A 20,881-nucleotide genomic window follows, 5' to 3' on the forward strand; every position below is an offset into this window, starting at 1 on the left:
GATCATGATATTAATCAACAGTGCTCAAGAAACAGTATGGAGGCAGAATAAAGTTCTATACTTGGGGTAGAGGATTTGGACATTTCCATGGACCAGAAAGTAATATAACTGGGTAAATCAGACTAAGTAGGGTGGTCTACAAAGCAAGTCCCTTGATAAGGGAGCAACTGCTCTCAGTTACAGACAATTGTTTGCAGGCGGGAACCAAAGAAAGCTGCCTTCTTGCTGTGATGATTTATGGGTAAACTTTGACTAGGAAATATATTTTTTAAATCATTTTCTGGATAAACCATGATGGCAAAAAAAAATGCATCTGTGGACAGAATTCAGCTCTTGGATCATCAGTTTGATAACACTGTCCTAGTTTCATATTTTTCCTTTATTATTTGACAAATAGTTCAAACTAAATAGGGCTCTGATATAAGACCTATCACAAATAAAAAGTCATTCCCACTTTTGAGGTTAATAGTTTAATGGGCTCACACATCTATCTTAATATAACTACTTGTGGAGTTAAATCAATAGACAAAGATGCTGTATTAGTAGGGGGTTCTGTGTTGCTAAGAAAATGGCCAGCATTACAATTGACCATATGTGTGTGCGGGATGGTACACACACACACACACACATATCTTTTCCAGGTTACAACTTCAAAACTTTGTAAAGTCAAAGTTCAAACTTATACATATGGACTATGTCAACAACATTCCTGAAGTATAATTCTAGGGAATATATGACTACTGTACTTTTTTTATATGGTCCTTCTTTAAAGGGATTTTATTAAGCTGAAAACAGTCTCTGTTTGGATTCACTCCTTTTTACAAATAAGGGGAAAAGAAACTCCGAAAGTTTGAGTAAATTGCTCCAGATCCCACAGAAGCTGAGTTAATAGAGTGAGTGTAAAACTCCAAGTAACCTCTTTCTACATGCAGTACTACACTGGAGCTTCTACTTCAAAGTCCTGATAGATGATCAGACAATTGTGCTTGTGGCTTTCCAGTGGCATATGAAGTGTTTCAATAAATGAAGTAATTCCAAAATATTCTGAAGGCAGCTCTCTAAAGTCAAGACCAATATCTTGCATATCTCTGATTACTAAAAGAAATAAAAAAGAAAAAATGGTATTACTTCAAATTTTTGAGATATCTCTTATTTTTAAGAATCATAGGTCATTGAAATAATTGGCCCAAACTGTGTTAATATTCTACAAGAGAAAATAACATTATTTTTGTTTAAATATTGCTTATGAAAAGCATTATAGTCAGTTCAGGGAATATTTATCAAAACTTTGAGGCAAATTTATATGCTTTGCGCATAATTTATAGTAAGATCGATCCCCATGCATCATATGCAAATATATATTATGTCCATTTAAGTTTCTTTAATTTTTAGAATTCTAAGGTCAACTAAAATAAATACTGATAAACTTCTTTGTGCTTTAGAATGTGAGGTTTTAGCTGTGATTGAACTGATATTGAGTTCTTGATCAGGAAGACAATCTTCACTTAAATAAGAATACAACACATACCACAAGGATCTATTTTCTAGTTGATTCCCCCTCTGTTTCCAAGAAACATTTGGCAATGAGTGAGAGACCGACTGCCTGGGCTTTATAAGATAAATTCATATTTATATTATATTTTAAAGGAATTTAAATTCTATTGTAAGTAGTTGGAGAGATCCTACAGTATTGCAAAAGGACTTGGAAATAAGTAGCCTAAGCGATATCTTCTTTCATGTAATACAGGAGTGTGTGTGTGTGTGTGTGTGTGTGTGTGTGTGTAACAATGGTCAGTTCTGATTAAATATATTAATAATTTTTGGAATTATTTTTTATTTTATACTTTCTTGTACTATAAGAAATAATAAGTGTATATTAATTTTATGCTCAGAAAAAATTTTTTTAAAGGTATATGGTTTTTATTTTATAAGCACAAAACTGGTTGTATATTCAACCAAAACAGTTTCTGAATTTGAGTTTTTCAAAAGAACTTAAACAGAAACAAGAGTTATAAAAACAATTTCTATTTTTAATTTTGACCAAAATGATACTGACTATCACACATTTCTTAACTTTCTTCTTCTTAGAAAAGCTTAACTGTCACTGGGAAAAGGTGATGTTCAATTCATTCTTTTTTTTTTTTTTTAAGATTTTATTTATTTAGGGGTGCCTGGGTGGCTCAGTGGGTTAAAGCCTCTGCCTTCGGCTCAGGTCATGGTCCCAGGGTCCTGGGATCGAGCCCCTCATTGGGCTCTCTGCTCCGCAGGGAGCCTGCTTCCTCCTCTCTCTCTCTGCCTGCCTCTCTGCCTAGTTGTGATTTCTCTCTGTAAAATAAATAAAATTTAAAAAATTTTATTTATTTATTTGACAGACAGAGATCATAAGCAGGCAAAGAGAGGAGGAAGCAGGCTCCCTGCTGAGCAGAGACCCCCGATGTGGGGCTCGATCCCAGGACTCTGGTCATGACCTAAGCTGAAGGCAGAGGCTTTAAACCACTGAGTCACCAGGCGCCTCTGTTCAATTCATTCTTAAGGGCATCACATGGATTTTAGTTCCAAGAATTTACATAAACTGTCCTGAACAATGGAGATGGTAGTCCTCTACGATTCCCTGTTTTGGTGACCAGGAGGGAATAAAGTAGCAGCACACAGAGTGACACTATTAATCGGAGTCAACTCTCTCCCTGAAGACAATGGGAAATTCCACATCCACCCCAAAGGTTCCCCTCTGGGATGTATTTTCAGATACTAGGATCAACTCCCATTAAAAGGCTAAAAAGAAAAATACTTATGTTCTTTTGTAACCCTGCTTGGCCCCAGTATAAACTAGAGGGTGGGGAAATCTGACCAGAAAATGGTAGTCTTAACTATAACACTATACTGCAACTTGATCTCTTCTATAAAAGACAGGGGAAATGGACTGAAATCCCATATATTCAGGCCTTAATGGCCCTATACCAAACCCTGACCCACATTACTTTAGGGGATCTAAGGACACACTTCTCCTCACCTTCAACCCTTCAATCCACCATCAACTCAGCTGCCTCAGGCCCTTCTATTTCTGTTCTCTGCCACCATACCTGTGTTCTGCCAAGTTTCCTATATGGTCTCCCTTTGTCTCTGTTGTAAACAGGTTGCTGCCAAAATTATTTACATGTTTCCCTCTGTTTTTCCGGAGTCTTCTCCTCTTTGTTTTCTTTCTCTTTTGTGTGTCACATCGGAAATATGCCTTAAGAGAACTGGATGAATGTTGCCTGACTGTTGTTGAGAGCTTCTCCCTCATTGTTTCTGGGTTAATGGCTATGATAATTGGGCCAACTGTCTGTGGCTACACTACCTCCAGACAGAAATTTTGAGGAGTATTCCCAAGCAGCTGCCAAAACTGTTGTTTCAGCGAGGTTCCCTGGCTTCTCTGGCCTGATATGAACTGCCTATTTTCACTTTTTGTTGGTGGAAAGAAAACATATATCCATTATTCTGTTTGAGCTGATGAGTTTTAAGAACTGGAGTCCTCTCTGACTGGGTTTTTGTCCATCTCCAGTCTTGTTGGAGTCACCTCCCCTCCTATGCTTCTTCTTCCCCCTTCCTCCTATTTTTTTCTGCACCACCCATGGACATGGCTCATATAGTGTTCCTCTACCATTCTCAGTGCCTCTGCACCATTGGCTCCTGGTCCTCTTACCCTCACTATCAAAGGAGCAAAAAGCACCCTGACCTGTTGGGTCACCTCCTTATGAGATTCAAGCTGAAGCTCTTCCCAGATCAGTATGAAGTGGCCCACAGGCTCCCTTGGACTAAAAAAAAATCTAAAAATTAAAAGTTATGAAATATATCCATAAATTTCCAATCTAAAGAGTTCTGGTTCACAACTGGTTACTACTGAGTTTTCACTGGAGAGTAAGGTTTCTTTGAGTTAAAATTCTCGTAAACGTAATTAAGGGTGATGGAAATAATGAAAGCAACTCTGTATATAGATAGTAGAAGATGTATAAAAAAGGTAAAAGGAATGGGAATATATTTTTTTGTTGAGGAAAAAAGAAATTAATTTTGTTCTAAAATGAGGCTGGTTATTTAGAGAGAAAGGGCTTAAGATAAAATCTGAAAGAAAAAGTTGTAGAAGTCTTGTGAAGGAAAAACTTTGGAAAAGAATTTTATGTGTGGTCAGGACTAAGATTGAAATGAATGGATTTTAAAATTACACTAGCATACTAGTGAAATTCTGCTTTTCTCTCTGTTAAAAAGACAAAATTTTCTTGGATTGTTAGTCTGCTCTTGATAAGAAACTATAAACAGTTTTTTTTTTCTTTATCTGCCCAGAAAACCAGTTTCTATATTTTGTCTTTATCCAATCTTTGATTAAGTATATGAAATTCCTGATGTTTTAATGTGTCCTGGTATAAAGTCATCACTAAATATTCTAATTATTGAAATGCTGTATGTCACAGAAATAACAAAATTTTCTTGTCAACTGTGTTACAATGAACTCTCATCAGATCTTAGACCATGTCCATTTTTTACATTTTGAGTCTTTTGTCATTTATATTTATTGTTCTGATGCTCTTGCAAAATGTGTTTCATCATCAAGGAGATTCATAAAAAGAACTTTTGACAAATACAGGTATATGCTATCTTTAAAATCATAAAATTATACTGGTTAAGAATTTGGGAGTAGCTGTATTCAAACAAAACAAGAAATAATGACATGGGACTGAATGAATTGAGGAAGATGATTATAGTTTTTATGACTATTGTTTGAAACACTGCCAGTTCTCTAATGTTTCCTCTTTGAGATTTAAGGAAATTTTCTCTTAGGGTATCTATGACTTATAGAAATATGGTAAAATATACCTTTGTGAACAAACTGAAACATTTAAGTTTTTTCTCTACTTGAAATATTCAGAGTTCAGAAAGTCACAGTGAGTATACTTTCTTGCATGGCAATTATAATTATTCGCATAAGTTCAATAAGAATCAGTTCTCATTATGACAGGACACCACTGGAAACTTTGGAATGTTACCAAGGCTTTGACTGGAATGTCATATTTGAGAGACACATGAAGTGACTCAGATATGATTAGACTTTAAAGGATTAAGGTTGACTTTAAGGAGCCAATAAAACCCCTTGGAAATGTTGGCCTCATACCTTGCTTGAAGAGTTTCCAATAGTTTTCCCAGGTGAGTATAAAATGTTATTTCCTGGCAGGTACAGGAAGCCTCAGAATATTTGGGGGATCTCAAGAAGAAAAAATCACTTAAATATTACAGGCAAGTCTGATGGCAAGTATTTGGCTTAGTTTCTGGCCTCAAAAGACTGTTAAAAGTTTAATCAGAAATTCCGTGTAAAAAGTTCAAGGAAAGCAGACTTTAAAGAATCTATATGATCAATTACTATTCTTGCTGAGTTTATGTAAATAATTAGGTCAAGTTTCTTAACACCAGACTTGCTTTACAATCAAATTAGTCTCGATTTGGCTGTCTTAGAAATGAGGGTGATTTTAGGGAAAGATTATGTTTCAATAATACACCTTTGTGGATGTTAGGTTCTAGTCCTGATTAGTTATCTTTGACTGTTTACTGTTGCCTATAAAACTGGGCTGGATCCTAAATTCATCTGGTTTCCTCAGATACCTAGTTATGACTCTCCAACCTAAGGTTTCCAATTTTCTCCCAGTCTCTTGACTTAAAAATCATTAAAAACTAAAAGTGCCCCCTTTCCTGAAGACCTACAGATTCAAGGTGGACAACTTGAGGTCAATTTCAGAGGAACTGCCACAAAACTCAAGTATAGACAATCTTTGTGCTTGTTGCTCTGTGGGCTACTCAAGCAAATCACCAGAGACATCTGAATTACAAGCTAGAACAACAACAATAACAATGAGTTAAAAAAAAAAAAAAAAAGCCCAAGAGATTGCCACTGCCTGCTCTCACTCCATGTGAGGATGCTTCAAGCCTGACATCTAGAAACCATCTCAGGGTAGCACTCTGGACTCAGACACTAGGTTGTAATTTGCTCTAAACTTTAATCTGAGTCTTCCTTTTGTTTCCATAGAAATGCCTCTTATTAATCACCTGAGTGCTTGCTAAACAAAGGAGAGACTATATGATGACTAACACCACCTGCTATACCCACAATAACTCCTCCTGGAAAGTAAAAATCCTTATCGATAAAATCAGCCAGTAAGTCATTTGGCTACAAGAGGCTCTCCACTACATCCTTCACTACATTCTTACAGAAATCAGGGTCTATACAGTGGCTAATGCATCACTCTGTGTGTGGATCCATTCTTCCAGAGAGGTAAAACAAAGCCTCTAGCCAGGGAAATCTCCGGGTGCTGGTCTGCACCAACCCTGACCAAAAACCAAAACAAAATAAAACAACAAATTCAAAGAAATGACTATCAACACCCAGTAGACCAAGCCACAACTTCCAATAAAGATTCCATCTCCTTGTTAGTAACTGTCAGTAAAAAGTAGAAACCCGAGCCCCAGGGCTGTGTGTAGGTATTCCTTAGGCTCACAGGCCCTCACCTCTTGAGAGCGTACTCTCACTTTAATAAACTCTTTTCAACCACCTTGTCTGGTCCATTCTTGAATTATTTTCTTGCAAAGAGACTAATAGCCTCCAGCAATGTCCCTTGAGGGGCTAGGTGGAGACCTCAGGGCCTGGAGGTCTCCGCAGTCCTCCTGGCAACAGTTGGTGTTTAGATTCCAACCATATTTTCATTTTTTTGCAGCACACTTTGAGTGGGAAAATGATGAACTAAATTGTATCCACAGGAGAACAAGAAAGAGCCTGATGGTTTGTTCCTTTCTGGAAAGACAATTGAAAAAATGGGAACCTGTAGATGTGAAGGGGACCTATGACATCAGTCTTCAAATGCAGGAAGGACTATCACTGGAATAAATTGTAAGCCCAGACACAGAGAAATGACACAGATTTCAGCTTAATTAAAGAAATGGGCTGCCTTAGTTACTAAATCCCTAGTACCAAGGCCATGCAAAAATGAAAGAGGACTTAGCTGCCTCTATTTGACCTCAGGCTTTCCAGCTGGTTTCTTCTTTCCAGATTGTCTCTTGGCTAAGGGGGAAGACTTGAGGGCAGAGCATCCCAGATGGGAACTGAAATTACCCCTGAAGAAATAAGCACTGCCCTGAGCCTGCAAGACCATCCACCCTAGATGGATTCCAAGATTGTGATCAATTTCACCTTCACCACCTACCTGCATAGACCCACCGTCTTTGGCCCACCTTAATCTTTGTATAAACTTGGAAGAATTTTTGGCACTTGGAAGATAGGCTTTGGCATTTGGAAGACTGTCCTCCTGTTGTTGGCCCCACTGAAATAAATTACTTTCTTGTTTCATCACCACTCGTTTCCCTACCTTGGGATTCTGTCAGTTCCAAGGGGCTGAACCTGTTCTGCCTGGGAGTCCTGCAACCAGGTGCTCTGGCAGCTTTGTGCTGCAACTACAAAAAGAGCATGAATTTGGCTCAAGATTCAACCAATAGACTTAGCTAATATTTTTAACAGTCTGTTTCAATCACTAAGAAAGAGATCCTTCTTCTAGTGTTAACACAAAGGCCATAGTGACACAATTCACTCACCAGCAAAGACTAAAACACAGTTTTATAGTTTTTTTCTAAAAATTAAATTCTACAACCTGATTTCTTACTCATAAAAAGTTGGAATATTTAATGCGTATTATTTAAGGATGACCTATATTGGGGCATAATTTAAAAATTAATATCCATACGCAATTATACCTTACACACACACATGATGTCACCTGGCAAACTATGTGTAAATACAGATTTCTAAAGAAACTATCAAGTAGCAATTTGTGCATGCGCGCACACACACACACACTAGTATTACACGCAAATTAGTGTAAGAAAATGTAGAATTTATAATGGAAGAAATTATGCTGAGTGAAATAAGTCAAGCAGAGAGAGTCAATTATCATATGGTCTCACTTATTTGTGGAGCATAACAAATAACATGGAGGACATAGGGAGATGGAGAGGAGAAGGGAGTTTAGGGAAACTGGAAGGGGAGATGACCCATGAGAGACTACAGACTCTGAAAAACAACCTGAGGGTTTTGAAGGGGAGGAGGATGGGAGGTTGGGGGAGCCAGGTGGTGAGTATTATGGATGGCACGCATTGCATGGAGCACTGGGTGTGGTGCATAAACAATGAATTCTTTACGCTGAAAAGAAATTAATTAAAAACATATATATATTCAAGTTCTAAATCAATGTAAGTATACTTAACACTACTGAATTGCATACTTAGAAATTATTTAAAAGGTAAATTTTATGTTATGTGCTTTTAACCAATATAAAAAAATTAAAAATTATATTCACAAATATCACTTATTGATGAGTTCTATTGCTAATGCTATTCAAATAAAAAAGAAAGCAAAATGTCTTAAATAACATAAAATGTCTTGCATTTTACAAAAAATAAAAATATGGTATTTTAAAAATAAATACTCCCCAAAAAGTTCTATACTGAAAGGTTGATAAAGGCCACAGCAGTGATTAAAAAGAGTAGTTATTAAAGACTTCCAATAGCTTATCTTATTGTGTAAATTCAGTGGTTCCTGTCTGAGAGCTAATGAAAAAAGGAATTGCTTTGGAAGTTAATGCATTCTGGTGGTATGTATTAAAATAGTCAGGGACCACATGTTGATCAGAAATTACCAACAGGATGCCAGTGAATCATTCACATGGTCATCAACTGAGCCCTGGGCAGCAGCAAACAGCATGCCCTAATGAGGGCCTGACTCTTATTGTCTGAATGTCACAGGTGCCATCCTTTCCATGAAATGGCAGAAAGCTACATGAATATACCATATGTATTCTGCTGGAAAAAAAAAAAAAAATAAGAATACCAAACAGGGTCCTATTATTTTCCGTAAGTCAAGTAAGACCTTAATATATAACTGCTTCCTGGGAAGAATTGTGATATGATGCTTAGTCGTCTAGAAATAATTTCTTCAATTTTTCCAGACTTACTACTTGTTTACTTAATTTTGAAGTAAGGCTGAGCTGCCATTACCATCCCCTTGCATCAGTCAATGGCCACAACTCTGCTTCTTACAATTAAAATATGATTTTATACTTATTTTGTGCCTGCATTTCTGTACATATTTAATCTGCCTTGCATTACTATTAGGAGTCAAATTGCATCCCCCAAAACATATGCTGAATCCTCACCCCCAAATATATCAGAATGTGACATTATTTAGAAATGAGGTCAACTGCAGATGTAATTAGCTGAGATAAGGTAAGGTTGCACTGGTGGAGAGTGGGCTCTTAAAGCAATGCAATCTGTGTCTTTATAAGAAGAGAGAAGAAACAGAGGGAAGAACACCCTGTTGTCACAGAGGCAGAGACTGGAATGAGGCAGCTACAAACCACCAAATGTCAGGGACTGGCAGTCATCTTAAGAAGGCTGTGAGAGGCAAGGAAAGAGTTTCTCCTACAGATTTCAGTGAGAGCCTGGCCTGGCTGTTTAGATGTGTAGCCTCCAGAACTGGGAGATAATAAATACATTTCTTTCAGCTTAAGCCGCCCCAAAAGTTGTGATACTTTGTTACAGCAGCCCTGAGAAAGGAACAATCATTTAAACCAAATGAGCAGAGTAAGTAACTAAATTCGAAAAAGTGAGAGAACACTTGTGTCTAATTATTTTCAGATAGTACAATTTTTTAAAAAAAGGTCATACTTCTCTCAAAATTTTTTCTGAAGCTCATTTAAAAATGGTAATTAAGGGGCGCCTGGGTGGCTCAGCGGGTTAAGGCCTCTGCCTTCGGCTCAGGTCATGATCCCAGGGTCCTGGGATCGAGCCCCGCATCGGGCTCTCTGCTTGGCTGGGAGCCTGCTTCCTCCTCTCTCTCTCTCTGCCTGCCTCTCTGCCTACTTGTGATCTCTGTCAAATGGATAAATCTAAAAAAAAAAAAAATGGTAATTAAGAGGTCTCTATTCCCTTTGATATCCAAATTATGTTTCATAACTTGCATAATCACTGAGTTACATTAACACTAATATAAAATCAAAGCAAAAGCCCTAGCAAAGGAACTCAGGCTCCATAAATTTAATATTAGTTGATTATAAGAAAGAGTTACCATCATGATTTCACATACTCAGGTCATTTTTAAAACATTTTTACACTTGAGTTGGGGCTATTGTGTTATAAAAATGAGTTCAGGCTAGGAAGGTCTTGAGAAATTACTTAAAGCAATCACTCCAATTTGTAGTTGAGTCAATTCAGACCTTGCCTTGGTCAAATAGTTGATCCATGAGATCCCTGGGACTTAAACCCACTATCTCAACTCCTGGGACAGTATTTTGTTGTTGTTGTTGTTGTTAATTCATTACCTTCCTCCTCCTTCTTGAAATAATAATGATAACACAAAAAGAGCTGTTTGGCTAATAAGAACCTCAGGCACAAATTTAAATATGCAAAATATGGTTCTATCTTTCTATAACTATATCTTTTTTTTCTTTTTTCAATTTCAAGTTTGTATTCTGCCACATGGTACATCTGTCTTCATTTATCTAATGTTTTAAATAGTATTACATCTATATGGTACAAAGTTTAAATGACATTAAAGTTATTCCCCCTTACCTGAGGTGTTAGGGAGAAAAAAACTAAAACCACAAGGAAAGTTAAGAACATCCTCTCTAACAAGAGTTTGCAAACCAAAATTTAAGTTCATTAAAGAAGATAAAGTCAATAAAGATATCTTACGAACCAAATATTAGCAACAGCACTAACCAGAAAACAAATAAATATATATACACATGTATGTATATATATGTGCATATATATATCATATATCCACCCACATCTCTTGTCATATTAAAAACTGTTATCAGTTTCTCATATATTTTTCCAGAAATACTTTCTGTATATATATGTGTATGTGTGTTTCTAATCAAATTATAGATCATCAATATTATGTTGCTTTTTTCACTTAGTAGAGAATATTTTGTGTTAGAACTAAGAGATTTTCTATTCTTTACGTGGTTGGACAATGAATGCTTTCCCCAGATGGACATGAGTCCAAATATGAAGGTTATTAATATATTTAATATATATTATATTATATATATATATTAATTATATATTAATTATTTAATATATATTTATTATATATTATATATAATAGTATATATTAATATATATTAATTATATAGTATATATTAATATATATTAATTATTTATTATATATATATATTAAGTATATAAATAGATTTAACTCAACGTTATAAAATTAAAATTAAAATTTTGCAAAATCCAACAGTGTGTTTATTACAAAGGTAGAAAATAAAGTTATATTAAAATAATAAAAATTAAGGGTTTAAAAATAGGCAAAATCTTATTAAAAAATAGCTGGTTTAACTTCAAGAAAAGAAGATAAAATAGAATCTAAGACAAATGCCTTAATCTAGTGAGGGAAACTTCATGTCAAAAGAAACAAGTTGCTAAAAGTATTTAACAGTTTTTGATATAATGTACAATATAACCTACAAAGCAAAAAACTGCCAGAATTTTCAAATTGGGTTTGGGATATATGGCAACTCTCTACTACTTTCTTTTTTTTTTTTTCTGTAGATAAAACAATTATTAAAAAATTAAAAGTTTATTTTTACAAAGTCATTATTCCTTCTCTCACTTACCACTTGCCTCCTTGTAAGAACCAGGCATTAGTGGTTGCCATAGATATGAATCATAAAAAGACTACTCTTATGAACAGAATGAACTCCTGCTCAGCAATGCCATGAATTTGAGTAAAGATTCAGAATTTGGATTTCCTTGCTCATTAAACTGAGAAGTGAATATGAAGCATCTGTTATAATAAAGAATTAAGCAGAGAAAATTCTAGTTTTAGAAGATTATTTCCTTCCATCTTGTTTTTCAACTAACATGTAAGTGTACTGTCCACCTCCGGCCACACTTTCAGATTCTCTTTATGCAATTATATGAAATAAAAATGCAATCCTTTTCCTTATCACTTGTAATCTCAATCTCTAAGATTCTTCCAGTATTTATCTCTAAAATTAGGTGGTTCTAAAATCCTAAAATGGTGATGAGTTTAATGAGATAGTCCAAAACATTAGTTAAGTCACCAAGTTTAGAAATGTATATCCACTAAGAATGCCTGCTTTTATTCTTGTCAAGGATGGTATGATTGATTACTATCACATTAAATACTCAACGTTCATGTCCGATTTTCTCATAATTAATGAGCCAATGTTGATATATTATTATTAAGATAAATCCATACTTTATTCAGATGTCCTTAGTTTTTAAGTAATGTACTCCCCCCCCCTCCCATTCCAGGATCCCATCCAGGATACCACATTACATTTAGTCATCATGTCTGTTTAGGTTCCTCTAGATTCTGAGATTTTGCTTACTGTTTTTGGTGATCTTGACAATTTTGAGAAATACTGCTCAGGTATTAAGTCAAATGTCCCTCTGTTGGTGTTTGTCAGATTTTTTCTCATCACATCATCTTAAGAATTTTGCAATTTATATGACTTATCACTAATAATGTTGACCTTGATTATCTGGCTAAGGTAGTGTTTGCCAGGCTTTTCCAATGTGAGGTTAGTCTTTTTCCCCTTTCCATATGGTAGTCTTTGAAGGAAAGTCACTCTATGCATCCCACAGGTAAGAAGTGAAGAGTTAGGCTCTACCTTCTTTTTTTTTTGCACAGCTATATGAATATATTTAATATACTGAACTGTGCATTTTAAAATGTTTATAATGATAAATTTAATGTTATGTGTTTTTTACCATAATAAAATAAATTTTAAAAATTAAAAAATTTAAATATATAGGCTCTACCTTCTTAAAGGAGGTGGGTATCTACATAAATTATTTGCAACTTTTTGCTTCAAGAGACTTGTCTATTCTTCCCATTTTAATCAATCTTTTCTTCCTATCAGAATGGACCTATGGATATTTGTTTTATACTTTCTATTATAATCCATTCTATTTTATTTATGTTGTTCAAATTGTTCCAGCTTTGGCCACTGGCAGCTCTTTCAGTTCCCTCTTGTGTCCCTTTTACATACTCTCATTACTGTGGTCTCTTATTTTTATCCTTTTTTTATTCTTTTATTTTTATTCTTTTATTTTTATTCTTTTATTTTTCAGCACCTTCTTATCTCCTGGTACCACAAGATGCTGAAGTTACATCTTATTATCCTGTCCCTCTCCCAGAATCAACCAGTTTTCCAATGATTTCCCTAGAGTTTACAATATATATTTTCAAATAATGTGAGTCCAATCTTCAAATAACATTATGCTGCTTTATGAGGAGTCAAGGCATGTTATAATGAAGCATTCCCAGCTGCTCTCTTTTTGTTCCTTATAAGGACTGCTGTCACTCACTACATTTATTCATGTTATAGCCATTTGATACATTGTTATTATTATTGCTTTAAAGATATAGTTATCTTTTAGTTCAATGAAGAATCAGAAAAATAGGGGCACCTGGATGATACAGTTGGTTAAGCATCAGATTCTTGGTTTTGGCTCAGTTTGTGATTTCAGGGTTGTGAGATCCAGGCCATCATGGGGCTCTGTGCTGAGCACAGAGACTGGGTGAGACTCCCTCTCCCTCTTCCTCTGCTCCTCCTGCTTCTGCTCTATTGCTCTCTCTAAATAAATCTTAAAAAAAAAAAAAAAAAAGAGGGTGCCTGGGTGGCTCAGTTGGTGCCTACCTCAGGACGTAATCCCAAGGTCCTGTGATCAATCCCCACATCGGGCTCCCTGGTCAGGGTGGGAGTCTACTTCTTCCTCTACCTCTCCCTCCTCGTCATCTCTTGCATTCTCTCTCAAATAAATAAATATAATCTTAAAAAATAAATAAATAAAAATTTTTAAAAAGAATAAGAAAAATAAAATAGTTTATTTTTATTTATTATTTTCTTACACTCTTCCTACCTTTATGTAAATCCAAGTTTCTTTCTTCTATTATTTTTCTTATGCTTGAAGAAATTCATTTAACATTTCTTGTAAGACAAGTCAACAAATTTCCCCAGTTTTTGTTTTTCTGAAAAACTCTATTTCTCCTTTACTTTTGTCAATAATTTTGCTGGATGTACACAATTCTAATTTGGTGCACCTTCTTCAATACCTCAGTCCATTCTCTATTGACTTGCATGATTTTTGACAAGAAACTTGCCATAATTTTTATCATTGTTCTTTAGACAAAGTTGATTTTGCTTTGCTTTGTTTTGTTTTTCCTCTTGTGTCTTCAGTTTATGGCTTTAGTGGCTTCTCTTTTAAGTAAGCAGATCTTAGTTGCTATATCTTAAGGCCTTTCCAGATTTTGGGTGGTGGTTTGCCCTGACATCTTTGACAAATCCAGGTAAAGTGATTAATTTCTAATGTGTATAGCTTGTTCTTTTTGTAAAAAATGGAGTGGTGGGGGCACCTGGGTGGCTCAGTGGGTTAAAGCCTCTGCTTTCAGCTCAGGTCATGATCCCAGGGTCCTGGGATCGAGCCCCGCATCTGGCTCTCTGCTCAGTGGGGAGCCTGCTTCCCTTCCTCTCTCTCTCTGGCTGCCTCTCTGCCTACCTGTGATCTCTGTCTGTCAAATAAATAAATAAAATCTTTAAAAAAAAAAAATGGAGTGATGAACTTCAAGCTCTTTGATGTCAGAACTTAGACAAAAGTCTTACAACTTTTAAAATATCTTTTTGAATAAAGGAAAAGAGATAGCTTACTTAAGAATTATTAAACAAAAATTTTTAGCCTTATAAACACATTCAAGATGAAAATGCAGGGGGGAAAATAGTCCGACAACTCCTCAATACAGTAGTGAAATGAGGAAAGTAAAATAAAACCTGGAAGATTCAAAATGAGGCAAATGATATCATTGTGAAAATTTTGCAATAAAATATTTCCAATAGGTGATTCTTACCTCATAATCTAATATCAACTTGTTCATTTATTTTCTTTATTCAACAAATATTTAATAAATTCTTGGTCTAACCCAGCACTGTTCTAGATGCTAAGAATGTGGCAGGGAAAGAAAAAGAGTAATGAGTTACTCAAATTAGTGGTCTTTTAGATATTGATGGCAATGTGAACTATGATCACAGATTTTTAAAAAATATTTTATTTATTTATTCGAAAGAGAGAGCATGATCAAAGGGAGGGGCAGATGGAGGGGGGAGAAGTGGGCTTCCCACTGAGCAGGGAACCTGTGCAGGGCTTAATCCCAGGACCTTGAGATCATGACCTAAGCAGAAGACAGACACTTAACTGACAGAGCCACCCAGGCACCCCTGATCACAGACCCTTATCTAACACCCAGTGCATTGGAAAACATAGACGCTTTATTTTGGCCAAAAGTCACCAGCAGCACCAAACAAGGAAAAGTCTTCTACCTTGTATAATAAAATTTGAAAAGTACAGAGAAGGAAAGAGGTTTCATTGTTACACGGCATAGATACATTTCTGATTCCCACTGAACTCAGCTATAACCAATGATACAAAATGATCAAAATAAAAGCCATATTAATGGATTTGATTTATATTGTTATATAATTTTATATTTTTATATAATTTTATTTTTTAGTTTTATATTGTTATATAATTTTAAAGTAAAGAAAAAATACTTAGTTTATTCGGGTCTAAAACACAAGCTACTTATGGGGGGGCGGGGAGTGGGGATATATGCATCAGGCTGGCTGCAGACTCCTCTACAATAACAGAGGTCAAAATTCCCTGAGATAAGGAAACAGCTACAAAATCCAGCATAACAATAAATGAATACATAGGGGCTCCTGGGTGGCTCAGTGGTTAAGGGTTCTGCCTTCTGCTCAGGTCATGATCCCAGAGTCCTGGGATTGAGCCCCACATCAGGCTCTCTGCTCAGTGGGGAGCCAGTTTCCTCCTCTCTCTCTACCTGCCTCTCTGCCTACTTGTGATCTCTGTCTGTCAAATAAATAAATAAAATCTTTTAAAAAAATACATAAATGAATACATAAATCACAGCAATGGAGAAATTTAATTTAGAATAGAATCTTAGTGAAATAACTAACAGAATAAATGTAATAAAAGCAAAAATAAAATTGACTACCCATGGGGGCACCTGGGTGGCTCAGTGGGTTAAAGCCTCTGCCTTCGGCTCAGGTCATGATCCCAGGGTCCTGGGATCGAGACCCACATCGGGCTCTCTGCTCCGCAGGGAGCCTGCTTCCTCCTCTCTCTCTGCCTGCCTCCCTGCCTAGTTGTGATTTCTCTCTGTCAAAAAAAAAAAAAAAAAAAAAAAGCAGTTAAAAAAAAAATTGACTACCCATGGTGTGCAAGAGACAGAACATGTAAAACTCTTAGTTGACTAGATGCTTGTGGTAGGGAGTTGATCTCTACTGTCATTTACTGAAATTGTTTTTAAAAATAAATCCGTTCCCTTTACAAATGATCTTTTTTTTTACTTAATCTCAAAGAGACATTGTTGAACGTACTGCATATCACAGTAAAAATACATAAGTAAATTAGTTACCTAAACAGTGATACTTCACATTTCTTTTGTATAAAGTAAATTCAATACTTCTCTATTGTAAATATCTTAAATATCATGATCCCATTCTTATAAAACGCCCTCTCTTTCCCTTTTACCCTTCTCCCCTCTCTCCCAACCCCATACACCACAGGGAAACATACAGAAATGTTCACCAAATGTAGCCAGTGTTATTTCTGAATGGTGGTATAGTGGCTGTATTAATGCATTCCATTTTTTTCTCGATTACCTGATAATACTATGAAAAATGATGTCCTATTTCAAAACAGTACATTTATGAACATTATAAAAGAAAGGAAAATAATGAAACAACAAGAAACCTTGTTCATTTCACACAGATTTAGTTTCTTCATTGACTCAAATTATTATTTGTTCTAGAAACACTACCAAATGTCATACTGACTTTCCTCTGACTGTTCTGTTTCATGTATAGAATACTCTCTTCACTACCAAACTCAGTCCAAAAAAGTCCTCATTATTCCATGCGCAGCTTGAATGTCACCCTTCATCCATCGCCTTTTCAAACTGCCCCTTCCTCCCAAATCATTAGTCATATATGTTCTTATGGTTCTTTTTCACATCTCACTTGTATTTATGTTATAATATAATAGTAATTCTTTTGGGGCGCCTAAAGATCAGAGATTATTTCATTCATCTTTGTACCACAAGCACAGGGACTGGGACATGATATATGTTTGGTAAAATACTTTTGACAAATTATGATGGGACAGAAACACAAGTAAACCAACAATTGCAATCAAGTGGAATAGGTGCAGTATTGTTTACATGCAGAAGAATGGAAGAGATCTCTCAACTCATCCTGGAAGGTAACAGGCAAAAGAAGCTCTGAAAATGTTCTCGACATGAGATAAGGTCTGAAAAACAGGAGTTTGGGGCCTCTGGGTGGCTCAGTTGGTTAAGTGTCTGCCTTCTGCTTAGGTCATGTCCCAGGATCCTGGAATCAAGTCCTGCTTCAGGCTCCTTGCTCAGGGTGGAGTCTGCTTCTCCCTCTCCTGACTCAGTACAGTAATGAACCTGGCAAGTTAAAATTAAAATATGTATGCATTTGTATACTTGTATACTTACAATATATATATTATGTGTATATAAACATAATATATATTTTTGTATATTTTATTTATGTTATATATATGTGTGTATGTACGTGTGTATGTGTGTATGTATAAATTTATATATATAATACATATAGGAGAAAGTACGATCCATCCAGAAAATTGTGAGAATATGCTTGATGTAGCTGATGTTTGGGCCACAGAGGGAAATGTACAAAAGAAGGTGGAGAACTAGACATAGTCTGGGTGGCAAAAAAACTGTTTAATGTTATGGAAGAAGGCTGTCAGTTTTCCTGAAAGCAATGAAAACCTATTGAAGACTTTAACTGAAAGAACTATATATGAATATATGCCCTTCAGAAAATTATCAGAAAGAAACACAGCATACTGATACACTGGATATGTATATATGCATTGCATGAATAGGTTATTTAATGTAGATTATAAATTTGTTAAATAACAATTGCATGATATAGGCAAAAAGTGGAAAATGATCCTGAGAAATGGCCATAAATATGGTCATTTAGCCAAAAGGCTTTAAAAGGAAACTATTCCTTAGAAATCCTGATTAAAGGATCAGAACCACTCCATATCTTTGAGCCTCAATGGACTTTTGAGATTATAAAATACCAAAAAGAAGATGGATTTAATTTGACTTTAAAATCATAGAATATTTTATTTATGCCTTGATGTTTGCTATTTAATGGAGACAAGACTATGAGATCTCCAATCTGGTTCAAAGAACTACCTTTGGACTAGAAATGCATATAAATCTCACACAGATTCACACTCACACACACTCACATACACACACCCCTTTACTCTCGTTTCCGGCATTTCACTGCCTTATTCGAATTCCTTCTCTCTTGCAAGTATTAAAACAAGAGAAATCCTAAGTCAGGCAGAAGAGATATTAGTAAGAGATATGGAAGGAATCAGTCTATGAATGTAATACTCTCCCTTCATTAGAGGTGATTATTCTCCAAGGTCTTATCTTCTTTTGCAAGCTCTTGGCATCTTATCTATTCCACACAAAAACTGAAATGTTTCCAAATAGTTCAGGCCTTTACTTGACATTTTGATACTTGAAATAGCTTGGAGGTGTTCTCCAATTTCCAAAATCAATAAATTAGATCAATACAAAAATAACATTAATTTTCTGCATCAACTTGGAAAAAAGTGAAAGTAAAATATTCTAAGCAAAAAGGGGAGACATCACCCTGCCTAATGGATAAAGGTAGGAATATTGAATATTCTAATACCTCCGAGTGTTAGAGAGCAAACCAACCAACAAACAAGAACCACAAAATTTTTAAAAATAGATAAATGAAATTTAGTTTATTTGAAGTAGTTTAGATTATTAATCATTATTTTTTAAGGATTTTACTTATTTATTTGAGAGAGAGAGAGCACAAGTGGGAGCTAGGGCAGAGGGAGAGGGAGAAGCAGATTCCCTGCTGAGCAGGGAGCCCGAGATGGGGCTCCATCCCAGGATCCCTAGGCCATGACCTGAGCCAAAGTCACATGCTTAACTGACTGAGCCACCCAGGCGCCCCTAAATCATTACTCTTGAAATGGATGTTCCACAGCACTCCTGATAGCCAAGACTGTTGGTATTCATTCCATATTCCCTTCTGTCTGTACTTTTTGAATCTTTCAATGTGCTGTCTTCTTTTTTGTTGTGTGTTTGCCTCTTGGGCCCACATCTCTGATTCTCTTCTGTGTGCTGTGCAAAGGTTGCTGGGCCTGTTTGTCTTCACAGCAGAGGCCTGGAAACCTGGAGCTTACGACCCAGTTAACAAATGACTGCAGGATGTGGAACTTTAGAAGTAGAATTCCAACATCTGAAGTGTGATTTACATCAGAGTCATCCTCCAAGATCAGGAGAAACAACCCTCTGTGGAACTCTGTCTGAACCCCAGTCTCATAGAAATTCTTCCCCTTGCTTGTCCTGGCTCCTCTGTCCCTTTACTGGTTTCTCTTGAACACAGTTCTTGGTAAGAACGGTCAGAAGTTTGGATATTTGAAAGGAGCAACTACTGAAATATTTACATAGGTTTACAGTATACACAGAACTTCTAAAAAGGCAAAAGAAGGAAGAGAAAAATACCAAATATGGACAGCAATGTTTAGTCTTCATCTGTGTTCTAAAAAAATGTCCATTTAGGAGCAGGACAGGTCTCAAAAATTTTGGTGCACCACCCAGATCTCTCCCTGAGTATGCAGATCATTTTCCCAGCTTCCATACTGAGTCAGTTCCCATGTTTGCTTTGTCTAAAGACAAAGCCCTTCCTGGGAACAAAGCTGGGAAGTCAGCTTCCAGTAATGGTAAACACATGGATATAAAGACCAAAGCCCTTATCTCATTTTGGAATATCTCTGAAAAACCTCAGCCTTGGAGATCCCTAAGAGCTTAGCTGAGGTCACTCTTCTTCAACACAGTTTAAATTCTGTCTCTGTCCAATATTGCTTTGTTCAGTCTTTTTTAAGTGTTATTCCCAAAAGTACTCCTAGTAAGTCACCTGCATGACCATGCCCTTTCCAGCAGTAAATATAACATTCAAATTATAGGTCTTGGATTCCTAGTGGGTCTTGGTAATGGAGAAACTGACCTTGAGGCATACAGGCACCTTGCAGTTAGAACTATTCTTCAAAATCTGAGTGGTTAGATATACAAAGTAATAAACTTATGTGAGGTCAACAGCAATTTATCATAAGATAGAATGGTACATCCAGGATCAGAAATAAACAGGGTCAGAAGCACAAGTAAGATGCATAAGCCGATGACTCGGAGGCCGTGACATCATCTCCCCTCAACTCATTTACCCTTAACTCATGCTTATGGACACATGTCAGGAAAGGGGTATCCCTAATCACCAACTGAAGGAGAAGAAAAAAGGCTGACTTGGTTCACAAAATAGTCAGTTCACATGTGAGTGCATTACAAAATTTTTTCAACATTCTAGTGGCCTGAAAAGCAGGGGGGGGGGAACTCCCCAAATGCTAGGCACCTGTTCATTCACTTTGTGTGGAAAGAAAAGAGGGATGAAGCAAGAATGGAGAGCAATTAATGGGCAGTGGCAAATGGTTTGGTTGATCAGTGATGTGAATGAAAAATAACTGGAAAACTGAAAACAAGAAATTTTGGGAAAGAGGCATGTAAATAGATCTATTATACAGAACAAAAAGTGTGAAAATCTTTGTATCATATTAGTAGCTTCCACAAAGCATCAGCCATTGAAAATTTACCATA

This window comes from Meles meles, chromosome 4, assembly GCF_922984935.1.
Source record: "Meles meles chromosome 4, mMelMel3.1 paternal haplotype, whole genome shotgun sequence".
NCBI lineage: Eukaryota > Metazoa > Chordata > Mammalia > Carnivora > Mustelidae > Meles > Meles meles.